Source organism: Choloepus didactylus, chromosome 5 (assembly GCF_015220235.1).
Source record: "Choloepus didactylus isolate mChoDid1 chromosome 5, mChoDid1.pri, whole genome shotgun sequence".
Classification (NCBI taxonomy): Eukaryota; Metazoa; Chordata; class Mammalia; order Pilosa; family Megalonychidae; genus Choloepus; species Choloepus didactylus.
The window spans coordinates 76,843,045-76,862,057 of record NC_051311.1 but is presented as its reverse complement, the minus strand read 5'-3'; the positions used below and the strand labels follow the sequence as shown (position 1 = coordinate 76,862,057).

Genomic DNA, 19,013 nt, shown 5'->3' with positions numbered 1-19,013 from the left:
TGTTTTTGTTTTTTTTGTTTGTTTTTTACAAAATTAGTGCATGATGAATCTTCTTTACCCACGTTGACCTTGGTCATGCCTACTATGCTTTTTTCCTTTAGCCAGTGGCACAATATTACCAACATGTAAATAATTGCTTGCTAATTTGCTGTGCAAGCCAAGAAAGTCACTGAATGTTCTTTTAACAGAAAATTCACTCTTCTTAAACATGGAAAGGGAAGTCTTTGTTTTTACCCTATAAGCCATGTAAACATTCATGCTATCACCAACTTTCTCTGCATCTGATACACCAATTTCTCTATCAAAAATATCTCTCTCTGCTGCTTCTTCAGTCTCTTCCCTGTATCTGTCAAATATCACAGGAGCAGATATACTCTTTGATTCAGTTCTGAGAGCAATGAGAGTAGTAGTGGTGACAGTAGCTGCAGGAGAAGGGTCCAAAGATAGTTTAGGTTCCCTTTCTGGACTGTCCAAAGAAACTTTTGTGGCTTCTGCAAAAACATCTTCTCTGTCATCATCTAGAATAGACTTCTGTGGGTTTTGAACCATTTGGAGTTTGTACTAACATCTTCTGCAGGAAGACTAGCTGGTTCTGGAGATGATGGACTTTATTCAGGGGTAGAGACAGTGCTAGTGAACAGGTACTCTCTGTCCTCCAACTCCTCAGAGTCGGTCGGCTTCCCATCCCCCAGTGGAGGAGGCTCCCTCTCTCCAATATCTCTTAACATCTCTGTGTGTTGGATTCTCCCTCAACTCACTCTGGCTCCTCAGAGGTCCTACTCATCCTATTTGGGCTGCAACACCCAATACCCCCTCCACTCCTCCTTCCTTCTCTAGTGGAAACCTTTCTTGTACCACTCAGTTCTGACACCACATGCTGGGCTATCACCTGTGTTTAGACCCACCTTACTCTGCTTGGTCTGTGATACTCCACGCTGGGCTGTTCCCATGCATAGATGTGCCCCTCACCCTGTTTTGAGCCTTTGTGCCCCCACCCCCTACCATTTGCCCCCCCACTCCAGCATAGATGCCTACCTTGCTTTGGCCCCATCTGATTGCTTTAGGATTGATGTATTGAGGAAGGGGAAGAGAAAGAAGAAAAGCAGACCCATTTTTACAATTCTTATTTTCTCTCTGTGCTCCTTCTTATGTTTTCTTTTCTTTTCTTTCTTTTTTTTTGTTTTTTATTAATCCAAGTAATTCTTACCAAATACTGCAGAATACAATTACTGAAGTTTCAGTGTAGGTCTCTTTGTGGCTCCAAAGTCTGGTTTTCTTTCATTAAGCTATGCCATCATCTGTTTGTTATATCCTTCAGTTCCTACAATGGAATTCCTCTAATCCCATGAAGAAGTAAGGATTTAAATAACGTTTGTTGCAAAGAGCATACCTGCTGGAAAGCAGCAGTTTTAAAGCTCTGGTTTGTGTGTATTCATCCATGTGTGTTGGTTTGTGCATATTCATCCGTGTGTGTGTGTATGTGTGTGTGTGTGTTTGTGTGTGTGTGTGGAGAGGGAGGGGAAGGGAGAGAAGGGAGACATTTTTGAAGTTGGAATGGATAATTATATAAAGTCCTCTGTTGTGAAGGGGACAATCAAAAATGTTATTTTATTTTTTATATTTTGGAAACCCCTTTTTGCCTCAGATTAAATTATGAATTATTTAGTCTCTTACAATATGCCAAAAGGACCTATCTACTCATCTGTCAGCTTCTCCACTAGACTGAAAGTTATTCAAGAACAGTACCGTAGACTGTGTGAGAGCAAGATGAGTCTTCCGTGGACACCTTTTTGTCCCCAGCCCCAGTAATCTACTCTGTCACATAGAAGGCACTCAGTTAATATTAGTTTCCTAACACTGGCTTGTGTTTGGGCCTGACACCAAAGTCCATGATCTTTCTACTACACACATTATGCTCAGGACCATCTCAGGATGATCTCTGTCCCCTTTTAGCTAGCAGTCTGGCTAATCCTAAAGTCTGAGGGATTATCTGTTATCCAATGGCATATCTCTCTTGTCCATGTTGGAGTCAGTCATATGTACCATAAAGTAAATGCTCAGTGAGTTTGTATGTACTGCACCTAGAATATTACTTTGTTTTTTCCCTTTGTTTCCAAGGAGCCAGCAATGGGTGAGGTATGGATGGCGAGGTGATTCTATCATTTACTGTTTGTATGACTTAAAAATAAATTATTTAATATCTAAGGGTCTGTTTCCTCATTTGTACAGTGGGGATTTTAGTAACTTCCTTACTGGATGCTTGGAAGGATTGGGTGAGATACAGCAAATTTAAATGTACCTCATACTCTGGGCAGAGTAGGTGCTCGATACACACACTTGTTCTCTTTCCTCCACTTCAAGTGTAAGAGCTTCATTTAAGGATGTTAAAAACAGCTGAACCTGCACTGTCCTGTGATCATTTAGTCTTAATATTTACTTTAAAATAGGCACTATTCTTGATTTAGTAGCCATATTGCTACTAAATTTGTTAACAAAATTGGATCTTAAACAAGAACTGCCCGTTATTTGGATTTTACTAAGTAACTTAGAACTCTTGTCAGTGATGTTTATCCAGAGTAATTCTTTTTGCCACTGGATGGTGCTTGCCTATGTATTTCTGATTCTCATATTAAAGTTATATTATTTGGGGGAAAAACTATATCTTGTTCACATTTGGGAATTGAATATATGATATTGATACTCACACTCAATGCTAAAAATAATATCTAACCAACAGGTTAAACTGGAGGGTAGGGCAGAAATTAGATGGGAATTTTGAAGTTGTTTTAAATCATTTTGTTTATCCATTGAATTCTCAACCCATATGTTTAGACATAAGGTATTTGCTAAACAAGAATGAGGATAGGAGGAATTATGTAAGTAAATATGGCATTCATATTTTCAAGATGGGCACAAAATTGGGCCTAGGCATTTTCAATGAATTAGTTAGAACTATCAAGATTAAGCACTTTGTAGGCTCATGTATAATTTCTTCTTGATTTTTCAGTATGATCAGAAAGGCAAAGCAGATAGTTCATACTTATATATTCTAATAGTGGATAATAAACACCATACACAACTCACAGTACATGTCATTTGAATTACAGTAATTGTTAAATGTGAAGCATTTTCTGTGTTTTCTGATGAAATTCAACAAACATTTATGAAGCCTGCTTCACCTGGGGATATAGAGATGAGAAGACCTGGTCCTTTCTTTTCATAAAGTCATGAATAATTAATTGTGTTTGACTGAGGATAGTTGTTAATAGTAGAGATTGTGAGGGATCAGAACAAGGGATTATCGAAATTTGTAGTATGTAACTATTTGACATGGGCTGCAGTGGGGAATCCTGTAAGTGATTTTCCTACTCATTGTGTTTTCTATGAATAGCTGGACATAATGAGGTTGGGAACAAACTATTTGGTGAAAGATAATTTTAATTCTTAGGATTTCTCAACATACAGAATGGCTCTGGACATGTGTGATTATGGTCTGTTATAATTCAAAGTGATGTCTCTGCTTTTTCATCATAACTCTAAATGGAAGGAACGATAGGGAAATACAGATTGGTGGCAAATTGAGAGTGGTGGTGATAAAGCAGAGTTGGTGAGCCAAGATCTAGTGGTTGTATAGGGTAAGGGGTTTTGGTTGTAAGCAACAGAAACTGACTCTGCTTAATATAAGAAAAAGTGGAATTTTTCATAATCTAATGAGATGTTGAAGAATGTGACTTCAGAAAGGACAAAATTTAGAGCATCTCCAGGAATCTAGAATTCTAGCTACTTCAGGGTTTTTTTTTTTTTTTTTTTAATCCCAGTTGAGGGGAAGGAGGAGCAGGTTTGGGGGAAAGAGTAGTTTTGGATGTATTAAGTTGGTGATATTCAGACATGCAAATGGATATGTAGGGAGGAAGTTGGATTTAATAGTCTGGATTTAGGGAGAGGGAGAGATTTTGAATAGTCAGTTTATAGGTGGTAGTTAGAGCCATGGGATTAGATGAGATTAGTAAGAGAGTGAGTATAATTACAGAAGAGAAGAAAAGAAGCCCTAGATTGAGGTCTGAGACTTTCCAACCCAGAGAGGTTGGGAAGAAGAGGTAGAACCAGCAAAAGAGACTAAGGAGGATAATTAAGGGCTTTTTCTGTAACAGGACTTTTTAGTGAGTATTCATGTGTGTATTCTAATTCTCTGAGCCCTTCAAATAGTCCATCCATCCACATTCCCCAATCTCCATCCTCCTAGTCACCAATCCTTCAACATTACTCCTTCAGGTCCCTCATTATTCAGCAGGACATTGGCCACTGCTCAGGAATTTATATAGATTCTGATTGTAGGCCTTCTCTCTTTGCATACAAAGTGAATAGATATATTATTTGAAGTTTGCCTACAGAAAGAATCTCTCCACTATCCTTTGGAGTCACCCTAAAGAGGGGGCTATAAGCTACAAAACAGTTGTAGTGTATTACATAGAGCCATCTAAATAAGCTTGGTATTTTTCATAGGCATCTAATCAGGTCTGGGTGAGTTCCCATGAAGCTGGGATGTGGTTGAAGGATAGGAGCCATCAGCTGGAGTAGGGCTCACTGTGAGTGTACATCCTCTCATACAAATTATGCAGGCCATCATGGCATCACTGGCCTGACTGCTCAATGCTCCAGCAAGAAAATGGTTCCTCCCTTTGATGTTCTGTGCCTAACCCCATATTCTTGACACTGAAAATTGTCCCTGGGTTTGGTTCTTGGCTCTGTGCCACTCCTGAACTTTATACACAATGATTTCCCATGAGATGCTAGACTAAGCATTTTAGAACTTGGATTTCAGGTGAGTTCCCACCATTCCCAGACCTGAGAAGAGTGGCTCACTGTGCATAAACTGTGCAAACAATATGGTTTATATTAAATACCTGTTTTCTTCTGGGCATCTGAAACTTGGGTACATGCCAGACAGAGGGTTGCTTATATGATCAACCCCCAGTAAAAATCCTGGGTGCTGAGTCTCCAATGAGATTCCCTGGTTGGCAACATTTCACGTTACCACTTCTCAAATTAAGTGCATCCTGTTTGACTCTAACGGGAGAGGACCCTTGAAAGCTAGTGCCTGGTTCCTCCTGACTTTATTATCCCTTGTGACTTTCTCTGTTGATGATTGTTCTTTGTATCCTTTCACTGTAATAAATCATACTCTTGAGTACAGTTCTATGCTGAGCCCTGGAGTCCTCCTAGCAAATCATTGAAACCTCGGGGTGGTTTTAGGGAACCGTGACACAGGATACTGGTTATTTAATCCCTGTTCTATCTTGTAAAAATCCGAAATGCGTGAAACATTTTTATAATTCTGTAGCAGGCCTTGTAATCAGGTATTTTCCTGAATCAGTCTATCTTCAACTTCATTAATAGTTTTGATGAATCTGGTGGTCAGAATGTTTATTTGGGCCTATTTGGAGTAGTATTGAAGTCAAATTAGGTTGCAGGTTTACCCACTTTTATGAAATGGATAGTTACTGTTACTTTTCAGTTGACACTGAAAAGTATTTTTCTCTTCAACTTACTTTTCATTAAATTGATTCACTCAAGACCAGTATATTAGCTATGTGCAACATTTAGATTTTACTGTTTTTCTAAGTTCTTTAACATATGGTTATGTGTAGATTTCATATTGGAATTTATGTTTAGTTTTTATCATAAAACCAATTGATCTTTGTGGCCAACTATATTCAAATAATATTATGAACTCTAGAGGGCAGTCTTTAAAAGATAAAGTAGTTGATTTCTTCATTTCTTGATTTTTGAAACTGTGATTGTAGCTATTGAAATAGTTGAGACTAGTGATTAAAATGCTTGTTGTATTCTGTTCAAGTATGCAAGGACTAAATTGTGATCTATAAAGAATACCAAAAATACTTGTAAATTATCAAAAAAAGACAAGAAAACAACAGTGTTATTTGAATTGATTATCTACCTAGTCTTAGGATGCACTTCCAAAATGCAAACTTGGAGACTAATGCTATGTAAACATACATTGTTTATTTATTCAGCAAATACTGGCTGAGGATCTTCTATATTGTAAGCTCCCTAGAGAACACAAAATAATTTAGATATAACCCTTGTTCTCATGCAATGTATACTCTAGTATTATACTGTCTAATAGAAATATAATAAACAAACCACACATAAGCCACATTTGAAATTTAAAATTTCCTAGAAGCTGTGTTAAAAAAAATAAAAAGAAACAAGTGAGATGAATTTTTATAATATACTTTATATAACCAGTGTATCTAAAATGTTATGTCAACGTGTAATTAATATGAAAAATGATTAATGAGATATTTATAATCTTTTTGTTACTGTGACTTTGAAATTCAGTGTGTAGTTTACCCTTATAACATATCTCAATTTGGACTGGCCACATTTCAAGAATGCAAGAGCCCCTTTGGACAGCACGGCTCTGGGGCCTAGCACCCTCACCAGGCTGCATCCTGGGAGTTTAGACAATGGCCCCAGTGAGTTTAGGCAATGGCCTCAGTGAGTTTAGGCAGTGGCCCCAGTGAGACATAATTTATATCACGAAATTCACCCATTGTAAGTGTGCAATTCCATCACCTTCTCTCTCTTTCTCTCTCTCTTTTTCCCCCCAAAATAGCATATTCTTGTCTAAAGATGTAATGACTTCTCTTATATCTTTGAGAATATTGTTTGTTTTTTTTTAAATTCCTTTTTTTATTTTTGTCATCTCTGTTTCTTCCATATTCCTTTCTTTCTTTTAAAGTTTTTTGTTTGTTGTCTTTGTCACTCTCCATCTTGTTAGAAGTTTGCCCCATAGGTCTGGTGATTGTTGACTGATAGAAAACTGTATATGTTAGAGTGTGTGAGTGAGTGTGTGTGTGTGTGTGTGTGTGTGTGTGTATGTTCAGGGGTGGGGAGGCTGGTGATTGTTTAACTTTTGACTTCCTTGTAGAGTGAATGAACAAGTAAAACTGAGTAATTTTCTCTTTCAGCCTTCTCCTTTCTCTAGCTTGGCAAGTTCCCTTTTACTTTTGTTTAGCATACTAGCTTTGTCTATGCCTAAGAATCCCCTTCTTTTGAGGGCCTTAGTTTTGTTTTGTTCTGTTTTGAAGTGTTTATACAAGAGGAAAAAGGAAAATACCTTTTTTTTTTAATGTTATAATGACCTCTGTTGGTATAATTCCACTGAAAAAAGAAAGGAGGGTGAAAAATAGGTAGATAGTTTTTTCTGTTACATAAATTATATACAAGCATCAGTTGAACTCTCCTATGCACTTGCTGTCCTCCTAGATAGTTGCATAGCTTACACCCTCACCTTTTTCAGGTTTCTAATTGGATGACACTTCTCAGTTCAGCCTTCCTTGACCATTTAAAATTGCAAATCCCCCTACACACCATATATATACACTGGTACCCCCATTCTCTTTCATTGCTTTATTTTTAATTTATTGCATGTGTCATGCAATACTATATGACATACTATATGCTTTATTTCTCTGTTTATTATCTGTCTCTTCCAAAAATGAGAGTAGAAATTGTTTTTCAATTAAATTTTTTATTGAACATAATGTTAATATAGAAAATAGAAATAATAAGTTTATTGCTCAATGAATTTTCACACAGTGAACACACACATACTGTCATCACTCAGATCAAGAAATAGAACATTCCCAGCACACCAGAGGCCTTCCTCATTTCCCTTCCCATCACTAACCTCCTCCTCAAGGGTAACTACTCTCTGGCATTCTGTCAGTGTGTATTAGTTTTACCTGTTTTGAATTTGATGTAGATGGAATAATATGTATTCTTTTTGTCTGGCCTTTTTTCCCCCTTCAACATTATGTTTGTGAGTTTCATTGATGATGTTGCATCAGTAGTTTGCTTATTCTCATTGGCATAGAGTTTTCTATTGTACTATCACAATTTATTCATCCATTCTACTGTTGTTGTATATTTGGATGGTTTTCAGTTGGGGCTATTACAAATGATTAGTCTTTTGTTCTTAAAAACCCTAAAAGGTTCTTGGACTGCCACTTTTTCTGCTGGGACACAGGCCTCCTCTGCTGCAGTGAGCAGGGCTGTCTACCCATTTGAATTGGGGAAAGGGAAAATATTATCCAGCCATACTGGCTTCCTCCAATAACTTATCTTGACAACAGAAACTTTGACTTAATCGTCTTTGAAACTTCAGTACCTAGTATGGGCCAGACACATGGTAGTCTAAAGACTGTTTCTGAGAAGTCACATAAGCTTTTTTTTTAAACATTTTTTTTAATTGTAAAATATAACATGCAGAAAAGTGATAAATTTCAAAATACAGTTTAACAAGTAGTTATAGAGAAAATTTCCAAGTAAGGTATGGATTACAGTTCCACAATTTCAGGTATTTCCTTCTAGCTAATCTAATACATTGGAGATAAAAAAGAAATAATCTTTGTAATGATTCAGTAGGCACAATTATTTGGAGACAAAAAAGAAATAATCTATATAATGATTCAGTAGTCACAATTATTTGTTAACTCCTAGCCTCTCAACGTTATTTGAAATCTCTTAGCCACTGAAACCTTATTTTGTTATCTTTCTTTTTACCCTTTTGGTGAAGAAGGCATCGTGAATCCTATGATGCCAGGACCAGCCTCATCCCTAGGAGTCATGTCCCACATTGCCAGGGAGACTTACACCCGTGGAAGTCATGTCGGTGTAGCAGGGAGGGTAATGAGTTGGTCTTAGAGAGAGAGAGGCCACATCTGAGCAACCAAAGAGGTTCTTTGGAAGTGACTTTTAGGCATAAATACAGGTAGGCTTAACTTCCCCGTTACAGAAATAAGTTCCATAAGAGCAAACCTCAAGATCAAGGGCTTGGCTTATTAAATTTGGAGTCCTTAGTGCTTGACAGAGTATCAGAAATTTCCCAGATAGGAAAGTTTAATAGTTCCATATTTTTCTCCAGTTCCTCAAGGGACTTTGCAAATACTTTTTAATTATCTGCCCAACATACTCTGGAATGTATCAGGGTATTACATTAAGCTATACAGAAATACAAGATCTCATTCCCTATTCTAGGCTCGATGTATTTAGGTTGTTTAAATGAACTGGCCAGACAGGTTTAATTTTTGTTCAAAATAAACATTTCTTCCTTTGTTCTCACACAGAAGGTGAAGTTTTAAAATATGAACATATAATATCATTCTTTACCCCGTATTCTGATTTACCTTCATCCAACCAGATCTGCTTCGTTCATATTTTTAATTGAAGTCTGTTCTCTTTTTTGGCTTCTTTAACAGTTGCTGTATGGAGTAATGCTGACTTTTAGAGCTGTAGACCTCTAACTCTGAGTCTTAGGTGTCACACAGGTGCTCAAAGTTCCAGGGAAATACTAGGTTATACACATAGAGCACAGCATCTCAGAATTTAGAAGGCTTGAACCTCAGGAATAAATGTGACTGCTCTAAGAGCTTATATTCTAGGCCCTAATTTTTTTACACATATTCTCTAAAGGAGACCGTACAATATTTGTCCTTCTGTTTCTAGCTTATTTTGCTTAGCATATTGTCCTCAAGGTTCATGCACCTCGTTGCATGCCTCATGACTCCCTTCCTTTCTATAGCCACACAGTATTCCATCATATGTATACACCTCAGTTTGCCCTTTCACTTTTCAGTTGATGTACCCTTCAGCCACCTCCATCCATTGACTGTTATAGCTAATGCTGCCTTATAAACATCAGTGTGCAAATGACTGTTTGAGTCCCAGCTTTCAGTTCTTCTGAGTGTATTCCTGGTAATGGGATTGCCTAATCATATGGTGACCCTATATTTAGCTTCCTATTGTTCTGCTACATTATCCTCTGGAGGGGGTGCACCATTCTGCTACCCTGCCAACACTGAATAGGTATACCTCTGTCTCCACATTTTTTTCTAGCACTTGAGTCTTTCTGTTTATTTATTTAGAATCTGTAGATTTTGTTGAGATATATTCACATAGCATATATTCTATCCAAAATAAACTATGTCTCACAGTATCTTCACTTAGTTGTTCAGTCATCATCACTTTCAATTTTAGACAATTTTCATTGCTCCAAAGAGAGAAACAACAGTTAGACAAACCCATACCAAAGAGAAAACTCAGAACACCCCATTACTCTTTATTCTCTGCCCAAATTACTGTGGGATGTATCAGGGTTTCACGCTAACCTGTAGAAACCAACCAGATCTCACCCCCTATTCAAGGTTCCATGTAATTGTGGTGTTTGAATAAACTGACCATATGAGTTAAATTATATAGTGTGCTATAAAAAATACAGATTTTTTGCCAAATAAACATTTTTTTTTTTGTAGCAAGGTTTTTAATGAATGAATCTCTGTACTTGTGATTGGTTTGTTGAGGTCTACTATTTCTTCTCAAGTCAGTATAGGTTATTCATGTTTTTCTAGGTAATTGTCCATTTCGTTTACATCGTCTAGTTTGTTGGCATACAATTGTTCATAGTATCCTCTTACGATTCTTTTTTTTTTTTTTTTTTTTATTTCTTCAGGATCTGTGGTAATGACTCCCTTCTCAGTATTGGTTATTGATTTCCAGCTTCATTCCATTATGATCAGAGAAAGTGCTTTGAGTAATTTCAGTTGTTTTAAAGTTATTGAGATCTGTTTTGTGCCCCAGCATATGATCTTTCCTAGAAAACATTCCATGAGCTCTATAGAAGAATGTATAGCCTGGTGTTTTGTGGTGCAGCAATTTATATGTGTCTGTTAGGTCTAGTTAATTTATCAGATTGTTTAGTTTAGGTTCTCTGTTTCCTTGTTGATCCTCTGTCTGGTTGTTCTGTCTATATATGAGAGTGGTGTATTGAAGTCTCCCATCATTATTGTATAAACATCTATTGCTCCTTCAGTTTTGCCAGTGTTAGCCTCATGAACTTTGGAGCCCCTTGATTGGGTGCATAAACATTTATGATTGTTACTTCTTGGTGAATAGTTCCTTTTATTAATATATAGTAGCCTTCTTTGTTTCTTATGACACCTTTGTATTTAAAGTTTGTCTGATATCAGTATAGCTACCCAGCTTTTTCTTTTGGTTACAGCTTGTGTGGAATATTTTTTTTCATTCTTTCACTTTCAATCTATTTGTATCCTTGGGTCTAAGATGAGTCTCTTGTAAACAGCATGTTGATGGATCATACTTTTTTTTTTAAATTCAGTTTTACTGAGATATATTCGCATACCGTACAATCATCTAAAGTGTACAATCAGTTGTTCACAGTACCATCATATAGTTGTGCATTCATCATCTCAGTCTATTTTTTGAATTTTCCTTGTACCAGAAAATAAAGGTAAAAAAGAACACCCAAATCATCTCTCCCCCCGTGTTTCATTTATTTTTTTTGTCCCCATTTTTCTACTCATCCATCCATACACTGGATAAAGGTAGTGTGATCCACAAGGTTTTCACAATCACACTGTCACCCCTTGTAAGCTACATTGCTGTACAATTGTCTTCAAGAGTCAAGGCTACTGGGTTGCAGTTTGGTAGTTTCAGGTATTTACTTCTAGCTATTCCAAGCATTAAAACCTAAAAACGGTTATCTATATAGTGCATAAGAATGTCCACCAGCGTGACCTCTCAACTCCATTTGGAATCTCTCAGCCACTGAAACTTTATTTTGTTTCATTTTGCACCCCCTTTTGGTCAAGAAGAAGTTCTGTATCCCACGATGTTGGGTCCAGATTCATCCCCAGGAGTCATATCCTGTGTTGCCAGGGAGGTTTATACCCCTGGGAGTCAGTTGATGGATCATACTTTTTAATCCTTTCTGCCAGTCTGTATCTTTTAATTGGGGAGTTTAATCCATTCACATTCAAAGTTATTACTGTAAAGGAAGTACTTGAACCAACCATCTTATCCTTTGGTTTTTATTTATCAGATCTATTTTTTCCCTCTTTCTTTTTATCCTTTAAAGTAACTTTACCAATACTGTTCAATTCTGTGCCCTTCTCCAGACCTCTCTCTCTCTCCTGTCTTTTTGTTTCAGCTGACAGAACTTTCTTTAGTATGTCTTGCAGGGCAGGTCTCTTGTTAACAAATTCTTTTGACATTTGTTGGTCTGAAAATTTTAAACTCTCCCTCAGTTCTGAAGGACAGCTTTACTGGATAAAGAACTCTTGTCTCAGAGTTTTTCTCTTTTCAGAATTTTAAATATGTTATACCACTGCCTTCTCACCTCCATGGTGCCCTTTGAGGAGTCATTACTTAGTCTTATGTTGTTTTTCTTGTATTTGGTGAATCACTTTTCTCTTGCTGCTTTCAGGACTTTCTCCTATTCAGCGTTTGACAATCCGATTACTGTGTATCTTGAGTCAGTCTATTTGGATTTATTCTATTTGGATTTCATTGGGCTTCTTTGATTTGCATATTTATATCATTTGTAAGGGCTGGGAAGTTTTCCCCAACTGTGTCTTCAAATATTCTTCCTAGTCCTTTATTCTTCTCCTTCTAGGGCACCAGTGATTCTTACATTTATGCGCTTCATGTTGTCCATCATTTCCCTGCGATCCATTTCAGATTTTTCCGTCTTTTTCACTGTTTGTTCTTTTGTGCATTTGTGTTCACTTATTCCTTCTTCTGCCTCTTCAAATCTGTTGTTGTGTGTGTCTAGTATATTGTTAATTCAATCTACAGATCTTTCATTTCCATAAGATCTGGTATTTTTCTATATATTCTTTCAAATTCTTTATGTTCTTCTAGTGTCTTCTTGATATCCTTTATATCTTTAGCCAACGAATTGAAGTTATTTTGGATATTTGTATGTACTTCTTTGATTAGTTGCTCCAAATTCTGTGTCTCCTCCGGCTTTTTAATTTTATTATTTGGCTTGACTATATCTTCCTGCATATTCATGTGCTTTGTGATTTTCTGCTGATTTCTTGGCATTTGATTATCTTGAAAGGGTTATTTTGAAAGTTGTTTCCCTCACTTGCCTAAGATTTTATAGTTGCTTGGGTTTGTGTTGAAGATCTCCTTTGGCACTTGGTTTATCAGTAATTCCCAGCCAGAACAAGGCCAAGGCCTCGCATGGGAGATTTAAGTCTGTTTGTACATCTACAGAAGATTTGGAAGAACAAGTTTGCCAGAGTGCACTTTCCCTGTCTTCCCAGCAGATGGCCCCCTTGGGCCACCTCTTCCCCTTAAGCCTGCTTTTCCCTGACTGTGGCAGCCTGGTGGGTGTAGTCCAAATCAGGTGAAAATCCAGCCAGTGCAGCAGGTCTCTGCATGTGCTGGAGACCACCAGCTCCTGGGGTGGGGGCTGAGCATTGTGTACCTTGGTGGAGAATTGGCTTGAGGACATGATGAGTTTGGTGATTTTCAGGTTTTGGAGTGTGATAACCTCAGGCTGTGGGACAGATTTTCACCTTCCCTGGCGCTGAGCCAGCTAGGAAGCACCCTACTCTTTGTTGGCCTGCAAGATCCCTGCCCGCTGTGCACCCGTGGTCCTCTTGGGTGGGGGAGGGGCTCTTGGTGCTCCATGTGGCTGTCTCCCTTGTTCCCACCTCTTTGCCCTTGGATGCTGTAAGCACCGTGGGCCTCCATGGAGAAAGGATACAGGCAGCGAGAGTGTCACTCTCACCTGTCAATTGTCAGGTCACCTCTGTTCTGCTCTGCGTCCTTTCTCCTCTGCTCTCCATCCTTTCTCCTCCTGAGGGGTGCGCCCCCAGTTTTCCCATAACCAGGCACCTGCAGCAGCATGCCTCAGGGTTGCAGGGAGGCACTATGCACCGCAGCAAGTTCTCTGCCTGTGGTTCAAACAAGTATGTTAGATCCCAAGTTCCCACACAGGAGTTCCTGGCTGCAGAACTGAGAAGGGTTATCTCCCAAGCTGGTTGCAGAGATGGGGGTGTGGGAGTATATAGCTCCTCCCTCACCCACTCTGGCTGGTGCATAGCAGCCAGCCCCAGAGGCAGTCATGATTAAATAAACTCACCCCATCCTTTCAGTTTAATTTCTCTGCTTTTCATCCAGGTCCTCTCTATAGAATGTAGAAGTTCCTCTCTGACTGCTCTTACCGTGGAACCACTGTCCCATTCATTTCCTGCTTTTTTTCTGGTATTCCATGGTGGAAAAGTTAGTTCTGCCTCTTCTGTTGTGCCATATTCCCAGAAGTCCATCCGATCCTACACTTTTTCATAGCCTTTTTCTTATTTGGGCACTTGCTCTGTTGCTGTGGTCCTTTACCTGTTTCCTGAAGCTTTGAGAAAGATGTTTCTGGAAGCTCTTGCTGGTTGTTCAAAGCATCTGTGCGAGGACAGAGCCCTGAAGCATCTCATTTATCCATCTTGATGGGGCAGTTATGACTAGTTCTTTCTTTATTATTTCCCTGCAGAATTTACTGACCTGAACTTAACATAGCCTCAAACTCTGAGGCGAGCACTGTGGTGCAGAGCTCCAGGAAAGGCCCTCTAGCTCTGGCTGAAGGGACTGGAAAGGGAACTCCTAGCACACAGAATGAATGTGGAATATCCTGCTGTTGTCCCTCTTTCTCCACAATTATCTAGCACTGCAATCCAAATAAGCTTTTATTCTCAGAATGGATTCTGGGGATAGGGGAAATAAAATTTGTTTAGAAGGGTCAAGGATAAAATTGAACTTCACCTTGTAGAAATTTCAAAACCAACAATGAGGAAGTTTTCAAAAACATTGAAGATAGAAATTTGGCCAAAGAATCAATTGTACCCTTTGATTGTACCTTGTAGAAGGTGTCTTCAGATGGGAGAAGCAAGTAGCAGAAGTACTAAATGAATTTTTTGCTTCAGTGTAAGGTAGATGTCAGGAGATAGATGTCTAATTTCTAAATTTTTTTTTTTGAAGTAAATAGATCAGCGTATAATCCAGATTGGCCTGATTAATAAATAGATATTTCTGGAATTCAAAGACATTAAAAGATGTTTTAAAAACCTTAAGGGCATAATTAATTATTTACTAAAATATATGATGCCTAGTTGACTAGTGACTTTTATGCATTAAAGAATAGAATCATTGATCAAGGAAGCAACTAAAACTCTTTGGGGAAAGTTAGCCTGCTTTTCACAATAGAAACTACTAGATGTATCTGAGAAGATATATTTGTCTCTGAACAAGGAGAAACCAGTGGACCTGCTGTTTTTAGATTAAGAGAAAACCATTGATGATATTTTTATACCTAAGGCTATTAAAAATGAATTCAGTTAGGCATTAGAGGGAATACTTTGACATGGAGGGCATCTGTCTTAGAGACCAGAGTCAAAAGGAGAAATAAATATGTAGTTCTGGAACATAAAATGTTAACTGTGGTTTCTCTAGGAAATTAATGTTGGGCCTATTTGAAATATCTTTTTCTTTTCCTCTTTAAATAAATTATCGGAGATTGCATAATGCACCAGTCCTCTTCTCTTTGCTCCATTAGGTTCACTTTTTACTCTTCTTTACCCTTTTATTCTGCCATGGGAGGTGACCTATATGGAGTTCTTCATTTAGCCGTCTTACCTTCTGGCTTCTAGTTGGTTCAGCCAATGGGAAGCCTGGTTGGAGATCGGAAGACTCAAGTAAATGAGTCGTCTGGCTGTGGCCTTCCACCAAAGGTCACAGTCTCTCTGGAGGCAGCCTTCTCTGTATGGTTTTCTCCCTATGAAACTGTATGGTAATGCCCTCTTGCCCTTTCCAGCTTAGGGGTGGTAATTGTCCTGGGAAACTGTACTATTCCCTGTGTTTACCTTATGCCCTTTCTACACTTTTGTAAATAGTCCCTTTATTAAATACTCCATAAAGTATCTAATTTGTGTGTGTGGTGAATGCTTCCTGCTAGGACCCTGACTAATAGAGATAAAACCCAGTGTATAGTTGAAAGAGAGGAAGGAACCACCAACCCAGGAGAACTGGGTGTTAGACTTGCTCTGCCTTTACTAGGGAAAGACTGTAATTTCTTTGTGTCTTTACTCTTTGACAAATTAAGAATGGTAATATTAACTCCTCCATCCTTATGTGGCTTTGTGGTAATGTTTCAAATAAACATCTAAGTTTATTTTAAAGCTTTTTAAAAACTAGGTTGCCAAAAATGAAAACCATTATTATTATTAATCTCATGACCAGTATAAATTGCTAAGTGAGGGAAATAAACCTTCCAGGTGAGGTGATATGAATGGGCAGGAGGTGACACATAATCTTTAAATGGCAAGGAGTAGATTTTAGGATAACACCTCGCGACAAAGGCTGGCACTTAATTGGGATCCCGTGGAAAGCATCCCCAAGTGAGAAGGAAGCAGTTTTACAGAATGGAGTAGATCATGCTTCAGACTATAATCTCCTTGTCTTCTTAGTTTGATGGTGCTTGCTTCTTCCTCATTCCTGGTATTCTGATACTATTTTGAGTACATCCAGGAGTTGCAAACTGAAATGCCTATATTAGGGGTCAGATAGGAAATTAAATGAGGTAAGTGGGCTTGAGTGCACTATGGCAAACTGGAAAATAACAGAGCTGTTTGAAAGGAGGCAGCTAGTTTTGTTCTAGTCGTTTGTTATGTGGGAATGTGGGTCATTTGTGGACCATATCTTCTAACTTTTTAGTAAAGTTGGAAATGTCAAATTTTATGTAAAATACCTCAATTTGAATTAGCCTTAGCAACTAATTAAAAAAATTTAAAATAGTCTTTGGGTTCTATAAAACATGTCTGTGGTTTAGATATAACCTGTGGTCTGCCAAATTTGTTCTCTGAGGTATGTATGACCATCTTAGATTTCTTAGTAACTCTCTGGGATTTGCCTGGAGTTCCTGCTCCTTTTTACCTTCATAACATACTGATGTGTTCTCTACTTTCTGGATTTCTGATATTAACTTTGCACATCTCCAATTCTTTATGTTTGACACTTAACATATTCAAGTGTGCAATAATGCATTTTGGAAAAACTGCAGGAAATGGAGCTAACACTGCTGCCAATTTGATGTAAGTTGATCTGGCGATGGATGATATGAAAATGTTAGTGCTGCTTCCTTATATCAGGCTTGTTATATAGATAAAGTCTCTTCTTAACTAGGCAAGATATAAAATTTTTATTATATTCTTTCCTCCAGTCTGTTAGTTGTCATTTTCTGAATAGCTGTATTATGCTTTATCTATCTCTGGAGACCAGAATGGCACCTGGTATGATTTAATGGTATTATGGTGTTTTCTCAGGGTGCACATGAGTAATCCACCTTTGTCCAAGCTGGATGGATAAAATCCCAGATGATATTTAGATACTATTTAACTTTCTGCTGCACAACTGAATGGGCAACTACAGGTGATTTCTCCCCGAATTTGTGTCCCATTAAACGTTCATTTAGCAGATATGAAGATATCCCACAAGATGGCCAGTAAGTTGGAGAAACACTATATATCCTTTGGCCCTCTAGAAGAGTCACAGTAGAAATTTGCTTGGAAAAGTCTGAGAAGTCATGTAGGAAGGAAATCTGGGTAACTTTGTTTGATTAATTAATTCATCCATCCATCCATCCATCAAATATTTATTGAGAGTCCACTGTGTGCCAGATACTGTACTATCCTCCTGGGATATACCATCCTCATGGACCTTATATTCTGGTGAGAAAGACTGATAATGAAAAACTAAACTAATAAACAGTTTCCTTATAGATTGTGAGAAGTACCAGGAAGGAACAAAGCAGGGTGCTATGATAGGGAAAAACTTCAGTATAGCAATTTTGTAAAACTCTCATATATAGGAAGTTACCACAGAATTGCTGCACTGGCCTTAGAGCTCCAGATAGTCAAGAGGTAGAAAATTACTCTTATAGTTCTATTGAATGCTTTATCAAGAATTTACATACTAACATCCTTGTTACTTGGAATCCAGCCTTCTGGGCCCTTTTTGGAACAATTCCAATGTGTGGCAAGTGTGTGAACAGCAAACCCAGTGCTAGTGAGGAAGTGTATTCAGTGACATATAAAAGAGAAGGTGGAATAGCTCTGAATTTGTGGGGAATAAATTGACCTCTGAACATCTGTGGCCTGAAAGGGCTACACAGAGCCTTGAGAAGGGCACAGTCCACTCAACAGTTCTTTTGATAATGAAATGAAGTTTGGCCTTTAGTAGATAAAATCTGGAGAAGAAAGGGTAATTATCTTCCTAGTGTTATTTCGCTGATTAGCATGTATCCCGTAGCCATTTTGTTTAGGAAATATTATAAGAGAGCTGATCAATTCTATAGATACTAGACAAGTAGGTCTATGATTGAAGCTTCTATTTTTAATGTTGCTTATGCCTGGAATTTTGTTACAAAGCCGAATCTTAAAGAGAGCTTGAGATGAACTGTGGACTGCGTAAGTGCCTTCTGTTACTGCTACTGAAGAATTCTAAGTCTTTATTTTTAGTTACCCCCAAAATGGAAATGAGATGGCAAGGTTATATGTTAGGAAACCTTAGAGCAGTGCTGTCCAGTAGAACTTTCTTCAGTGATGGAAATGTTCTACACTATAGCACCTGTTGAGCACATATAACTAGTGTGGCTGAGGAACAGAATTTTTAAAATTTTAATTAATTTAAATTTAAATAGCCATGTATAGTTAGTGGCTAACATATTTTGGACAACACGGCTTTAGAAATAACTTGTGATACCTATAGAGGGAGAAACAAGTGACCAAAAAGCAAAAAGACCTTTGGGACTTTTTCAAGCAGCATGTTTGAGAGTCCTCTTAGGGGTTAGTTAGTCCTATATCCACATCATCTTCATTTGCATCTCCAGTTACTTCTGTAATCTATCAAAATAATTTAATAATTAAGAAGAGCCTGGCAGATGAAATCACTGCCCTTCCCCCTACGTGGGATCAGATACCCAGGGGAGAGAATCTCCCTGGCAACTTGGAATATGACTCCCAGGGAGGAATGTAGACCTGGCATCGTGGGATTGAGAACATCTTCTTGACCAAAAGGGGGATGTGAAAGGAAATGAAATAAGTTTCAGTAGCAGAGAGATTCCAAAAGGAGCT

At 38.0% G+C, this 19,013-nt stretch overlaps 1 protein-coding gene and 1 pseudogene across 7 annotated transcripts in view; one reads left to right on the top strand and one right to left on the bottom strand.

The window, feature by feature from the left end:
- Positions 1-728, bottom strand: part of LOC119534756 — a 58,565-nt pseudogene extending 57,837 nt beyond the window's left edge.
- The window catches only part of ST7 (suppression of tumorigenicity 7), a 366,579-nt gene that overhangs the window by 58,217 nt on the left and 289,349 nt on the right, over positions 1-19,013 (top strand). The window lies entirely within an intron of this gene.